General features: G+C 40.6%; 1 pseudogene; it reads left to right on the top strand.

Moving 5' to 3' along the window:
* Positions 767-1,810, top strand: Gm18350 (predicted gene, 18350; annotated as a pseudogene).

The raw sequence follows: 12,756 nt of genomic DNA, 5'->3' as shown, positions 1-12,756 counted from the left end.
GATTGAGAAAGTCCCAACTGTCAGGAAAATATTGCTTGGTCTTTTGGCCCATGTTCAAAAGAAAAGGAGATCTAAAGAAAGAAAAGGGAACCTTACACTCTTCTGAGTCAGAGTGCTTTCAGAGAAGCAGACAGGCTTATACCAGCTGAGGGAATGTCAGAGATGGCTGCATAGAAGGTGGAACTCCTGTGAATGATGAGTGAGTTGTCATTCTTTCTGTCACCTTAGCAATCCCCTGGCCAGGTGACTGACAGCTTAGTTATCTCAAGGGATGAGGTAAATGCATGTTATCTGTAATATGTTGCACATAACAGTGTCATGTCTCGACCCAGAGTTAGGTGTATAACTCAGAATCCATTCTTTTGACCATGTTGAAGCATCTTTCCATTAATGTACCTCAACAAAACCCTGATATCTTCATCTTTTCTGTGTTATTATAAGCCCTAGGGAGGCAAATGTGATGCTTCCGTTTCTTGGGGCTACAGGGAGGCAAGAAATGGATGCAACTCTGACCATGAGAGTAGGGAATCATTTCCATGTGATTTAAAGGTCCTGAGTTATACACAGGAAGAATGACCTAGACTAGAGTATGCACAAGCTCTGAATTTGAATCCACAGTCCAGAATTCTTGATCCACATGGTCATGTTACTCTCCTTTTATTTATAAATGATTTTATTAAGCCATATTGACAACAATATCAATATTACATTATGATTGCCAGAAGAAGGGTCAATGTTAAGGTGATCAAATATGGTCTGTTTTCTCAGGGACACCACTGGAAGATTTTTCAGCATGGATCCAACCATCTCATCCTACAACACAGAATCTACACCACTGAATGAAACTGGTCATCCAAATACAGTCCAATCCTCACTCAATCCTTTCTGGACCTCATCACTGACCTGGTGGAACTGGCAGGAAACAGCATTGTACTCTGGCTTCTGGGATTCTGCATGCACAGGATAGGCATCTCAGTCTATGTCCTCGATCTGGCTCTGGCAGACTCCTTCTTCCTCTGCTGCCAATTCATGGACTCTCTGCTATGGATCATTGACTTCATCTATGCCCATAAATTAAGCAAAGATATCTTAGGCAATGCAGCCATTGTTCCCTATATTGCAGGGCTGAGCGTCCTCAGTGGTATTAGCATGGAGCACTGACTGTTTATATTGTGGCCAATCTGGTACCACTGCCACCACCCAAGAAACATGTCAGCTATCCTATGTGCCCTAATCTGGGTTCTATTCTTTCTCATGGGCATTCTCTTTTGGTTCTTCTGAGATATCCTGGGTGAGACTCATAATCATTTGTGGGAAAATATTGACTTTATTATTCCTGCATTTAATTTTTTTAATTTATGCTTCTCTCTGGGTCCAGTCTGGCTCTACTGGTGAGGATCATCTGTGGTTCCAGGAGGAAACCCCTGTCCAGGCTGTATGTTACCATCTCTCTCAGAGTGATGGTCTACCTCATCTATGGCCTGCCTCTTGGGCATTACTTTTTCCTGTTATACTGGTTTGGGGTTCCTTTACATCATCCCTCTTGTCACATTTACCAAGTTACTGTGGTCTTGTCCTATGTGGACAGCTGTGCCAACCCTACCATTTACTTCATTGTAGGCTCCTTTGGGCACTGTAGAAAGCATTGGTCCCTCCAAACTATTCTAAAGAGGACTCTGGAGGACACTACTGAGGAGGATGAATATACAGACAGCCACCTTCAGAAAACCACTGAGATGTCAGAAAGCAGATGTTGAGACTCAACACATTAACTTACTCTTCTCACAGAAATGCCTAAGTGATTGCAATGTTTTCAACTGATTATTTTAAATCAAATTTTCTTATAGTTCTCAAAGTAGTCAGAAATGAGAATTTCTAGAACATTCTTGGCACGGTCAATGAATTTCTCAAATATCTTCCAAAACTTTCTTTTATTTATTTTATTTTTATTAGACATTTTCTTTATTCACGTTTCAAATGTTATCCCCTTTTCTAGTTTCTTTTTTTAAATTTTTTATTAGGTATTTTCCTCATTTACATTTCCAATGCTATCACAAAAGTCCCCCATACCCTCCCACCACTCCCCTACCCACCCACTCCCCCTTTTTGGCCCTGGCGTTCCTCTGTACTGGGGCATATAAAGTTTGCAATTCCAATGGGCCTCTCTTTCCACTGATGGCCGACTAGGCCATCTTTTGACACATATGCAGCTAGAGCCAAGAGCTTCGGGGTACTGGTTAGTTCATAATGTTGTTCCACCTATAGGGTTGCAGATCTCTTTAGCTCCTTGGGTGCTTTCTCCAGCTCCTACATTGGGGGCCCTGTGGTCCATCCAATAGCTGACTGTGAGCATCCAGAAGCTGGAAAGAACTGAGGTAGTTTCTACCTTTCTCCCTGAGATGAGTTTCCTGTAAGCAGCAATATTTTGAGTCCTGTTTGTGTAGCCAGTCTGTTAGTCTATGTCTTTTTATTGGGGAGTTGAGTCCATCAATATTAAGAGATATTAACGAAAAGTAATTGTTGCTTCCTATTATTTTTGTTGTTAAAGTTAGCATCCTGTTCTTGTGGCTGTCTTCATTTAGGTTTGTTGAGGGATTACCTTCTTGCTTTTTCTACGACGTGGTTTCTGTCCTTGTATTGGTTTTTCCCTGTTATTATCCTTTGAAGGGCTGGATTCGTGGAAAGATAATGTGTGAATTTCTTTTTGTCGTGGAATACTTTGGTTTCTCCATCTATGGTAATTGAGAGTTTGGCTGGGTATAGTAGCCTGGGCTGGCATTTGTGTTCTCTTAGTGTCTGTATAACATCTGTCCAGGATCATCTGCCTTTTATAGTCTCTGGTGAAAAGTCTGGTGTAATTCTGGTAGGCTTGCCTTTATGTGTTACTTGACCTTTTTCCCTTACTGAGTTTAATATTCTATCTTAATTTAGTGCATTTGTTGTTCTGATTATTATGTGTCGAGAGGAATGTCTTTTCTGATCCAGTCTATTTGGAGTTCTGTAGGCTTCTTGTATGTTCTTGGGCATGTCTTTCTTTAGGTTTGGGAAGTTTTCTTCTATAATTTTGTTGAAGATATTTGCTGGCCCTTTAAGTTGAAAATCTTCATTCTCATCTATTCCTATTGTCCGTAGGTTTCTTCTCATTGTGTCCTGGATTTCCTGGGTGTTTTGAGTTAGGATCTTTTTGCCTTTTCCATTTTCTTTGATTGTTGTGCCAATGTTCTTTATGGAATCTTCTGCACCCGAGATTCTCTCTTCCATGTCTTGTATTCTGTTGCTGATGCTCTTATCTATGGTTTTAGATTTCTTTCCTAGGGTTTCTATCTCCAGCATTGCCTCATTTTGGGTTTTCTTTATTGTGTCTAATTCCCTTTTTAGGTCTTTGATGTTTTTATTCAATACTATCACCTTTTTGGTTGTGTTTTCCTGCAATTCTTTAAGGCATTTTTGTGCTTCCTCTTTAATGTCTTCTACCTGTTTAGCAGTGTACTCCTGTATTTCTTTAAGTGAGTTATTAAAGTCCTTCTTGATGTCCTCTACCATCATCATGAGATATGCTTTTAAATCAGGGACTATCTTTTCGGGTGTGTTGGGGTGCCCAGTACTGGTTGGGTTGGGAGTGCTGGGTTCTGATGATGTTGAGTGGTCTTGGTTTCTGTTAGTAAGATTCTCACGTTTTTCTTTCGCCATCTGGTAATCTCTGGAGTTAGTTATTGTAGTTGTCTCTGGTTAGAGCTTGTTCTTCAGGTTATTATGTTAGCATCTATCATCAGACCTGTGAGACTAGATTTCTCCTGAGTTTAAGTGTTCAGAGTACTCTCTGCAAGCAAGCTCTCTTCTTGCAGGAAAGGGGCCCAGATATCTGGCATTCAAACCTGCCTCCTGGCAGAAGTTGTGATCCACTCACAGAGGTCTTAAGATCCCATGGAGTGTCCTGTGGGTACCTTGTGGGTATCCTCAGACTCCGCGCCCAAGGTACCCTGGTGCTGGCATGGACAGAAAGGGACTTGTGCCCCTGATCAGGCCAGTTTTCTGCTTTCCTAATTAATGGAGTCTCAGATCCCATGCGTTTGGATTGGAGAGGAAGCTGTGTTCCACTCACCAGTGGTCTTAAGATCCTGTGGAGGGTCCTGTGGTTACCTTGCGGGTGTCTGAAGACTCCACGCCCAATGTACCCTGGTGCTGGTGTGGACCAGAAGGTACTTGTGCCCCTGATCAGGCTGGGTTTTCTGCTTAACTTATTAATGCAGTCTCAGGTCCCAAGAGATTGGATTGGAGCAGAAGCTGTGTTCCACTCACCAGTGGTCTTAAGATCCCATGGAGGGTCCTGAGGGTACCTTGCGGGTAGTTTCCTCTACAAAAAAGCACTATCCCCTTGCCCCTCCACCTGCTCCCTAACCTACCCATTCCCATAATTGAACACTTTTTTTTCTTTTTTTTTTCAATTTTTATTTTTTATTAGATATTTTCTTTATTTACATTTCAAATGCTATCCCTTTTCCTGATTTTTCCCTCTGAAAACCCCTTATTGCCCTAAACCCTGTACACCAACACACCCACTCCCACTTCCTATCCCTAGCATTCCCCTACACTGGGTTATATGTCCTTCACAAGAACAAGAGTCTCTCCTCCCATTGATGAGCTACAAGGCCATCCTCTGCTACACATGCAACTGGAGCCATGGGTCCCTCCATGTGTACTCTTTGGTTGGTGGTTTAGTCCCTGGGAGATCTGGGGGTACTGGTTAGTTCATATTGTTGTTCATCCTATAGGGCCCCAAACCCCTCAGCACCTGGGTTCCTTCCTCTAGCTCCTTCATTGGGAACTCTGTGCTCAGTACAATGGATTGGTATGAGTATCCATTTCTGTATTTATCAGCACTGGCACAGCCTCTCAAGAGACAACTATATTAGGCTTCTGACAACAAACATATGTTGTCATCCACAATACTGTTTGAGTTCGGTGACTATATATTGGATGGATCCACAGGTGGGGCAGTCTCTGGATGGTCTTTTCTTTATTCTCTGCTCCACACCTTCTCTCTGCAACACCTTCCATTGGTATTTTGTTTCCCCTTATAAGAGGGACCAAAGTATCCAAATTTTGGTCTTCCTTCTTCTTGAGCTTCATGTTCTCTATGAATTGAATCATGGATATTCTGACCCTCTGGGCTAATATCCATTTATCAGTGACAGCATACCATGCATGTTCTTTTGTGATTGGGTTACCTTGCTCAGGATGATATTTTCTACCACAATCCATTTGCCTAAGAATTTCATGAATTCATTGTTTTTAATAGCTAAGTAGTACTCCACTGTGTAAATTATCATATTTTCTGTATCTGTTAATATGTTGAGAGACATCTGGGAATAGAATTGAATACCCATAAATGAATGCATACACATATGGTCACTTGATCTTTAAAAAAGGAGCTGAAACCATCCAGTTAGAAAAAAGACAGCAGTATTTTCAACATGGTTCAACTGGCAGTGAGCAGGTAGAATAATGCAAATTGATACATTCTTATCTCCTTGTATGAAAATCAAGTTCAAGTGGATCATGCACCTCCACATAAAACCAGATACACTGAAATTAACAGAAAAGAAAGTAGGGAAGAGCTTCAAATAAATGTCACAGGAGAGATTAGAACAACAAACACTTATGCTCTAAGATCAAGAACTGACAAATGGGACTTCATAAAATTGCAAAGCTTTTGAAAGTTAAAGGACACTGTCAGTAGGACAAAATGGAAACTAACAGATTGGTAAAAGATCTTTACCAATCCTATACCCAATAGAGGGCTAATATCCATAGTACTCAAGAAGTTAGATTCCAGAGAACCAAATAACCTGATTTTAAAAATGAGGTACATAGCTAAACAAAGAATTCTCAACTGAGGAATACTAAATGGTTGAGAAAGACCTAAAGGAATGTAAAACATCCTTAGTCTTCAGGGAAATTCATATCAAAACAACCCTGAGATTCCACCTCACACCACTCAGATTGGCTAAAATAAAAAATTTAGGTGACAACAGATGCTGGCAAGGATGTTGAGAAAGAGAAACACTCCTCCATTGCTGGTGGGACTGCAAGCTGGTACAACCACACTGGAAATCAGTTTAGCGTTTCCTCAAAAATTGGAAAGATCTACCAGAAGATCCAGCAATATCACTCCTGTACATATACCCAGAAGATGCTCCAACATGTAATAAGGACACATGCTCCACTATGTTCATATCAGCCTAATTGATAATAGGCAGAATCTGGATTGAACCCAGACGTCCCTCAACAGAGGAATGGATACAGAAAATGTGGTACATTTACATAATGGAGCTCTACTCAGCTATTAAAAAAATGAGTTTATGGAATTCTTAGACAAATGGATGTATCTGGAGGATAGCATCTTGAGTGAGGTAACCCAATCACAGAAGAACACAAATGATATGCACACACTTAAAAATAAAAAATAATAATTTACGTTAGATATATACTCATCATTTAACTTAATATTCTTAAAGTTTAATGTTTGATCCAGAGATGTTAAAATTTATGTTCATACAATTAATCATTGTACAAGAATGTCTACACTGGCTTTCCTCATTAATACTCAGAATAGCACTCCCTCACATGGAACCAATAAAATGAACACAAAATGTTGAGTAGAATGTTAGGCAATGATTAGGTCAATGACCAGGGCAATATCAGGAAATGTATGAGATCAGCAATTGGCTGATCTCTCAACAAAAGCTGAGACTGAGCAGGGCAAAGACAGAAACTTGATCCTGTAAAGATTGGAGGAAACAGCAGATGTTCAGAGGGTGTGAAGAGTAACAGTGAGGCCATTGTGGCTGCAGTAGATTGAGCTAAGGAACAGTGAGAAATGACAGAAAGAAGACAACGGACACTGATAAATGGAATTTCAGAGACTCTGGCTGTAAAACAGGAAGTCCCAGAGACATTTGGATATTTTATTTCTGGGGCAGGCAGCTATGTTGTGAAGTGGACTAGGTTCTAATGACAGTCAGTAAGGTAATAAAAGACCCTAAGACTAAAATGAGACACATGGTCTCAGTCAACTCCTTGACTATATCCTTATAAGTCCTTGAAAAGAAGCTCTAGTTAAGATGGAATCTGATTCCTGACATATAGAAACCATACAGGATCACTGTGTTGTTAGAGGCTGTGCATTCCTAATAACTGGTTATAAAAGAATTGAAAAGCAAACAACCAGAGAGAAACAAGCTTTTCTGAGACTAAAGTGTCCTGTTAGAGATATAAATTTGGAAATCATAATTATGGATCATCATTGTGTTCATCATTGTCTATTCTCTCCAACTCTGCCTGAAAATCCTTCTTTCTCTATGTGTGTTCAGGAACCAACATTTGCTGAATACATGCATACATTTCTTTGGACCAGCCAATGAAAGGGAAAAGAAGAATCCAGGAAATGGGAAGAGTGCATAAATGTTAGTTTTTCCACTTATCCAAAGCAGAAAGTAATACAGCACTTTAATGTGGGTAACTGTGCCCTGTGCCAAACCTGCAATATCCTCTGAATGAGTCTTCAAGCTCCAATGTCCTGCTCTCATATAAGAATGGCCTTAATGGGAGCAGAGGTGCTTCATGTAGAGTAGCAGGAGTAAAGGCGGAGAACATAGTAAATGATGCTACAGGATGCTATAGAGAGAAGTGGAGCTATAAGAAGACATTTACCTTCCCCCAACTGTTTCTGTTGTCCTACTGAAGAGAGTCAAATGCAATGAGACAGATGGAAAACATGTCAGAGACTTGAAAGCACAGTAGTCATGGATCAGAAAGACAGGAGAACCACAAATGGATAAACTGGAGTGACTTGCAGGATTGCCACTTTTCCTCCAATAGAATGTAGCCTCTCAAGGCTTTGTTTGGTTCACAGCTATGCACTGCATCACTGAACATACTTTGTGGAGCGTAGTAGGTGCTCAGTGAATACCTGTCAATCAGAGAGTGCACCCAATTTTAACCCTACATTTTAAAGCACTCTGAAGAATTCATGAGTCATCTGTTTCTGTATCTCTAGCCACAACAGTCTGATTGGCAGGTGATTGCTCACTTAAACAGTATAGCCTGTTGTTTTACAAAGATGTTATCTATCATGCAAAGGGCAGGGTTAATCTTAATACATTCTCTAGCTGTTCTGGTTAGCTTTTGTCAAGTTGACACAAACTAGGGTGCTCTGGGCAGAGGAAACCTTGATTGAGAAATTGTCTCCAACAAACTGATATGTGGGTTTGATTGTGGGGCATTTTCTTAATCAATGAATGATGTGGGAGAGCCATTCCCACTGTGGGTGGTGCCACCCCTGAGCAGGCAGTCCCTGGGTGTATAAGAAAGGAAGCACAGAAAGCTACAGAGAGCAAGCCAGTGAGAAACACCCCTGTCTTGGTTTCTTCTTCCATTCCTACATCTGTGTCCCTGCTTGGGCTCCTTCCCTGGCTTCATTGACTATAGACCCAACCTATAAAGTGAAATATATCTTTTCCTGTCCAGGTTGCTTTTGGACAGTGCTATATCACAACACAAAACAGCTGACTAAGAACACTAGCCTAAAGACCAAATCAGAAACCGAGGAGCAAGAGGTAGACAGTCCAAGAGAGCAAATTCCAACTGCAATCCAGGAAATGCCACAAGCTCCAAAGACATTTTCCTCCCCATTCATAATTACTTTGTACCTACTTTACATGACTTTATTCTTATTTTCATCTGAACTTGTGGGCTATAAAGGGGCAAGATTTCCTAAATACTGCATTTGCTAATGGCAGAAAACCCTTTCAATTTTTTACATGAGCCTCCAGAAAGTGAATGTGTTTTTTAAGTTTTGGGATCCTTGATGCCTGGCCCATTGGAAGACAATTTAAAAATATTTAGGCCCTGGCACAAGCCCTTTCAAAAAAATATTTTTTTCTTTTTGTTTTTTATTGGATATTCTATTTACTTACATTTCAAATGTTATCCTCTTTCCCAGTTTCCCCTGTAGAAACTCCCTGTACCATCCTCTCCCCTTGCTTCTATAAGGGTGCTCCTCCACCCACCCCGCTACTCCCAACACCCTGCCCTGGCATTCCTCTATACTGGGGCATTGAGCCTTCACAGGAACATTGGGTTCTCCTCTCATTAAGGACCAATGAGGCCGTTCTCTACTACATATATGGATGAAGCCATGGGTTGCTCCATATGTACAGCAAACTGATTTAAGAAGAGAAATCACCAAAAGAATATATATGAGTCATAGAGCATCTAGTAACAAGTGTAGATAAAGATAGCTCCTTCCATCACTCACACAAAACACTACTCTCACGTCAAATGAACAAGAGAGAACTTATTCTGAACCACATATGAAATCTATGACTCAAGAACACAAGTTCAAATTGACCCAAATACAATGTTCCCATTTAGAAACGGCTTCATGAGAGTTCTACAGTAACAAAATTACAAGGGGTGGGGAAAAAGCCATAAATAAAATTTTAAAATGCCAATGGAAACCTAATTTAGGCAGGTTAAGTCCAAGGAGGAAATCACTGCTATAGGTCTCAAGTCTTCTCTAATAGTATTTTTAGCCTTCAACTTAGTGGAAATACATGGCCTGTTAGGATATAAAGACCTCATGTTGAGGAGGATAAGTCAAGTACAGAGATGTGTGATGAATGGTTAATAGGAAAGATAAATGTAGCCTAACACAATTTGGCTCTGGTCTAACCCTGCAACATTTGTACTTTCCACAGTCACTGTTCTAAGCTGTCAACCTCAAGGACCCCAAATCCAGTGCCATCTTCTCTGCTAATTTCAGTTCACACTGCTCATTACACAGCCAGGGAAGACCCAGAAGAAATATGAAAGTTGTGCTTAAGGCTAATGGGTCACAGGGACGTTCTGATGTAGAATCAGAGTCATGCTTATGCATGACTTCTCTTAGTGCTACATGACACAGGACAGCTCTGGCTAGAAGAAAACATAAGCAGTCCTACAATCTAAGACATGATGGACCCTACTCTTTCAAAATTCGAGCCAAAAGAAAAAAAATCTTTCCACTCTCAAGTTGCTTTTTTGTCAGTCGCATGGTCATGGTAATGAGAAGAGTTTCTAAGAAAAGTAGCTCAGAGCAGAAGACCAGTGCTCCCTGCAAGACAATAACAGAAGTTGTGTCTTTTCCTCCACATCCTCCTCAACCTAAGCAGGGTTGCAGACACCAGGGGAGCACATGATATATGCATGCATTCAGCCTTGATACATCAAGGCTTTCACTCACAGCCTTCTGTCTGGCTGAGGTTTGGGAAGTCAAAGATGGCTTTTATGGTATTATACAACATATAGTAGTCATAGGGTTTTGTTGCTGTGAACAGACACCATGACCAAGGCAACTCTTATAAGAACAATATTTAATTGGTGGTGGGTTTACCGGTATATAGGTTCAATCTATTATCATCGAGGCAGGTGCATGGCAGCATCCTGGCAGGTATGCATGGTGCAAGAATAGCTGAGAGTTCTACATATTCATCTGAAGGCAACTAGCAGAATAGTGGCTTCCATACAGCTAGGATGAGTGTCTTATAACCTACACCCACAATGAAACACCTACTCTAACAGGGACACACCTAATTGTGGCGCATCCTAGGTCAAGCATATGAAAACCATCACAGTACTAGAAATCCTTGCTGGTGAGTTCAGGCAAGATAAAAGATTTAAATATTGATTAAGAGTGAGAATGTCCAGTCCTGACTTTTTCATGTGACAAGATCTGACTTAATTTAACAGCTTTAAGTCCAACAAATGCCACTAGAACAAATGAACAAACTCAGCATACAGAGAGGATGCTAGAGAAAGTGGCGACCTCCAAGGAACACACTGCCACTGACCTATTTCAAACAACTAGGTCTCAAATCCTGGCAACACATCCATCATATGGAGTATATATTTTTATTGCATCCATTCTCATCAGTGATCTCTGTAGGTGACCTTACACACATATAGAAAGATATGCCTTATGGATCTCCCATGTGTTTCTTAACACAATCAAATTTACTGTCAAGATGCACTGTGACAGTCTACCCCTTCCAAACCCTGACACCCCAAAAACATCACTTTAAACCACATGGTTTTACAGTTGATCTTCAAATGAATTCTGTCTATCTCACAATGAAAAATCCATCCAGTCCTCTATCCACTCCAATTGCAAAAGTCCCCAAAAGCTTTATCAGATCCAACATTGTAAATTAAGACTCTCCTGAGAACCAGGATGCAATTTCAGCCATGATCACCTATAAATATAAAAATTATCTAATCTCATCAAACTGTGACACAGAGTAAACATCGCCATCCCAATGGAGATAAATGAAGAAATGTAGAGAAAGGATAGTATCAAAGCAAGAACAAAACACAGCAGGAAGCACACTGTGACCCATGCCCAATATCTAGGGTATATGGTATCATGTCAACAGGCTTGGGCAGCTAAGCTCCTAGTGACTTGCTGTTTGTAGCCCACTTGGCCTCTCTCTGAAGCTGGTTCCACTTGGTATCTGTGCCTTTCCTCTGCAGAATTATCTATCTGTGGTATCTCCAACATCCTTGGCTTACCATTGCAGTTTAGGGTTTACATTGAAGGTTCACTTATCAAATTCTGAGGTATAGTACTCTGTAAAAATGCCATGCTGATACACACTGCCAGACTTTCTAGCTTTCTTTTGGAATTCCAGTGGAAAATTACAAGATCAAGTAACTTTTGAATTCTGGATGTACCACAAGAACAATGGCTACATCTAATACCAACTCAAGCTTTACCTGGCCTCCTAATTGTCATGATTTCAATAGCCTCTGAGAATCTCAGCAAATGAACCTGAGAAAGCATTTTCACTGGTTTAAGAATATGCTGGGGTGCCATTTGTCCCACAGGAAAATCTTTTGAAATACTATTCTAGTTTACACCCTTGAGCATGCCATGGATAGACTCTGGCCAGAGAATCTTGAATTGCCCTCAGGAAGATTTCTCTTTATTGGTCATGGTATATCTTGTTTGGTTGATTTGGTTTGGTTGGGTTTGTTGGTTTTTTTTTTTTTTTTTTTTTTTTTTTTGTCAATGCAACACAAACCTAGACAAACCAAGAGAGAATTGACAAAATTTCTCCATCAAACTAGATGGCAAGCAAGTCTGTAGGCATTTTCTTCACTAATGATTGATGCAACAGGGTCACACACAGTATGGGCTGAGGAATGCTTGAGTAGTGATCTAGTTGACTGTGGCATCCCATGTGATGTAGAACATCATGGTGGAACTCTGTACAAATGTTGAGCACAGTGTTGGTGTGTATACCATTGTAGAGCATCACAGTGGAAGTCTGTATTTATAGCATCATGTTATGAGTCTGTAGTTATATATAGCATCATGTTAGGAGTGTGTAGTGATGAAAGAGATCATGGTGGGATTGTGTAGAGAGGTAGAGTTCCATGTTGATGTGTGAAGTATTGTAGAACATCACAATGGGATTGTTTCATGGTGATTACAACCAAAGGGAGGTGTAATGATGCAGGCATCATGAGGAGACTGTGTAGTGGTGAAGAGCATAATAGTTGGGTCTTGTAGAGATGTGAGGAGACAGAGCCTTGAGCAGCACTGCAAGAGATCAGGGATGAATATTAAAATGGCTCACATGGCATGATCAGAAATGTACTCTTGTGTCTGATTAATCCTTAGTTTTTTCCAGCCATGTTAAATGAGGGTTCTAC

This window comes from Mus musculus, chromosome 7 (assembly GCF_000001635.26).
Source record: "Mus musculus strain C57BL/6J chromosome 7, GRCm38.p6 C57BL/6J".
Lineage (NCBI taxonomy): Eukaryota > Metazoa > Chordata > Mammalia > Rodentia > Muridae > Mus > Mus musculus.
This window is presented reverse-complemented; position numbering and strand designations above follow the sequence as displayed.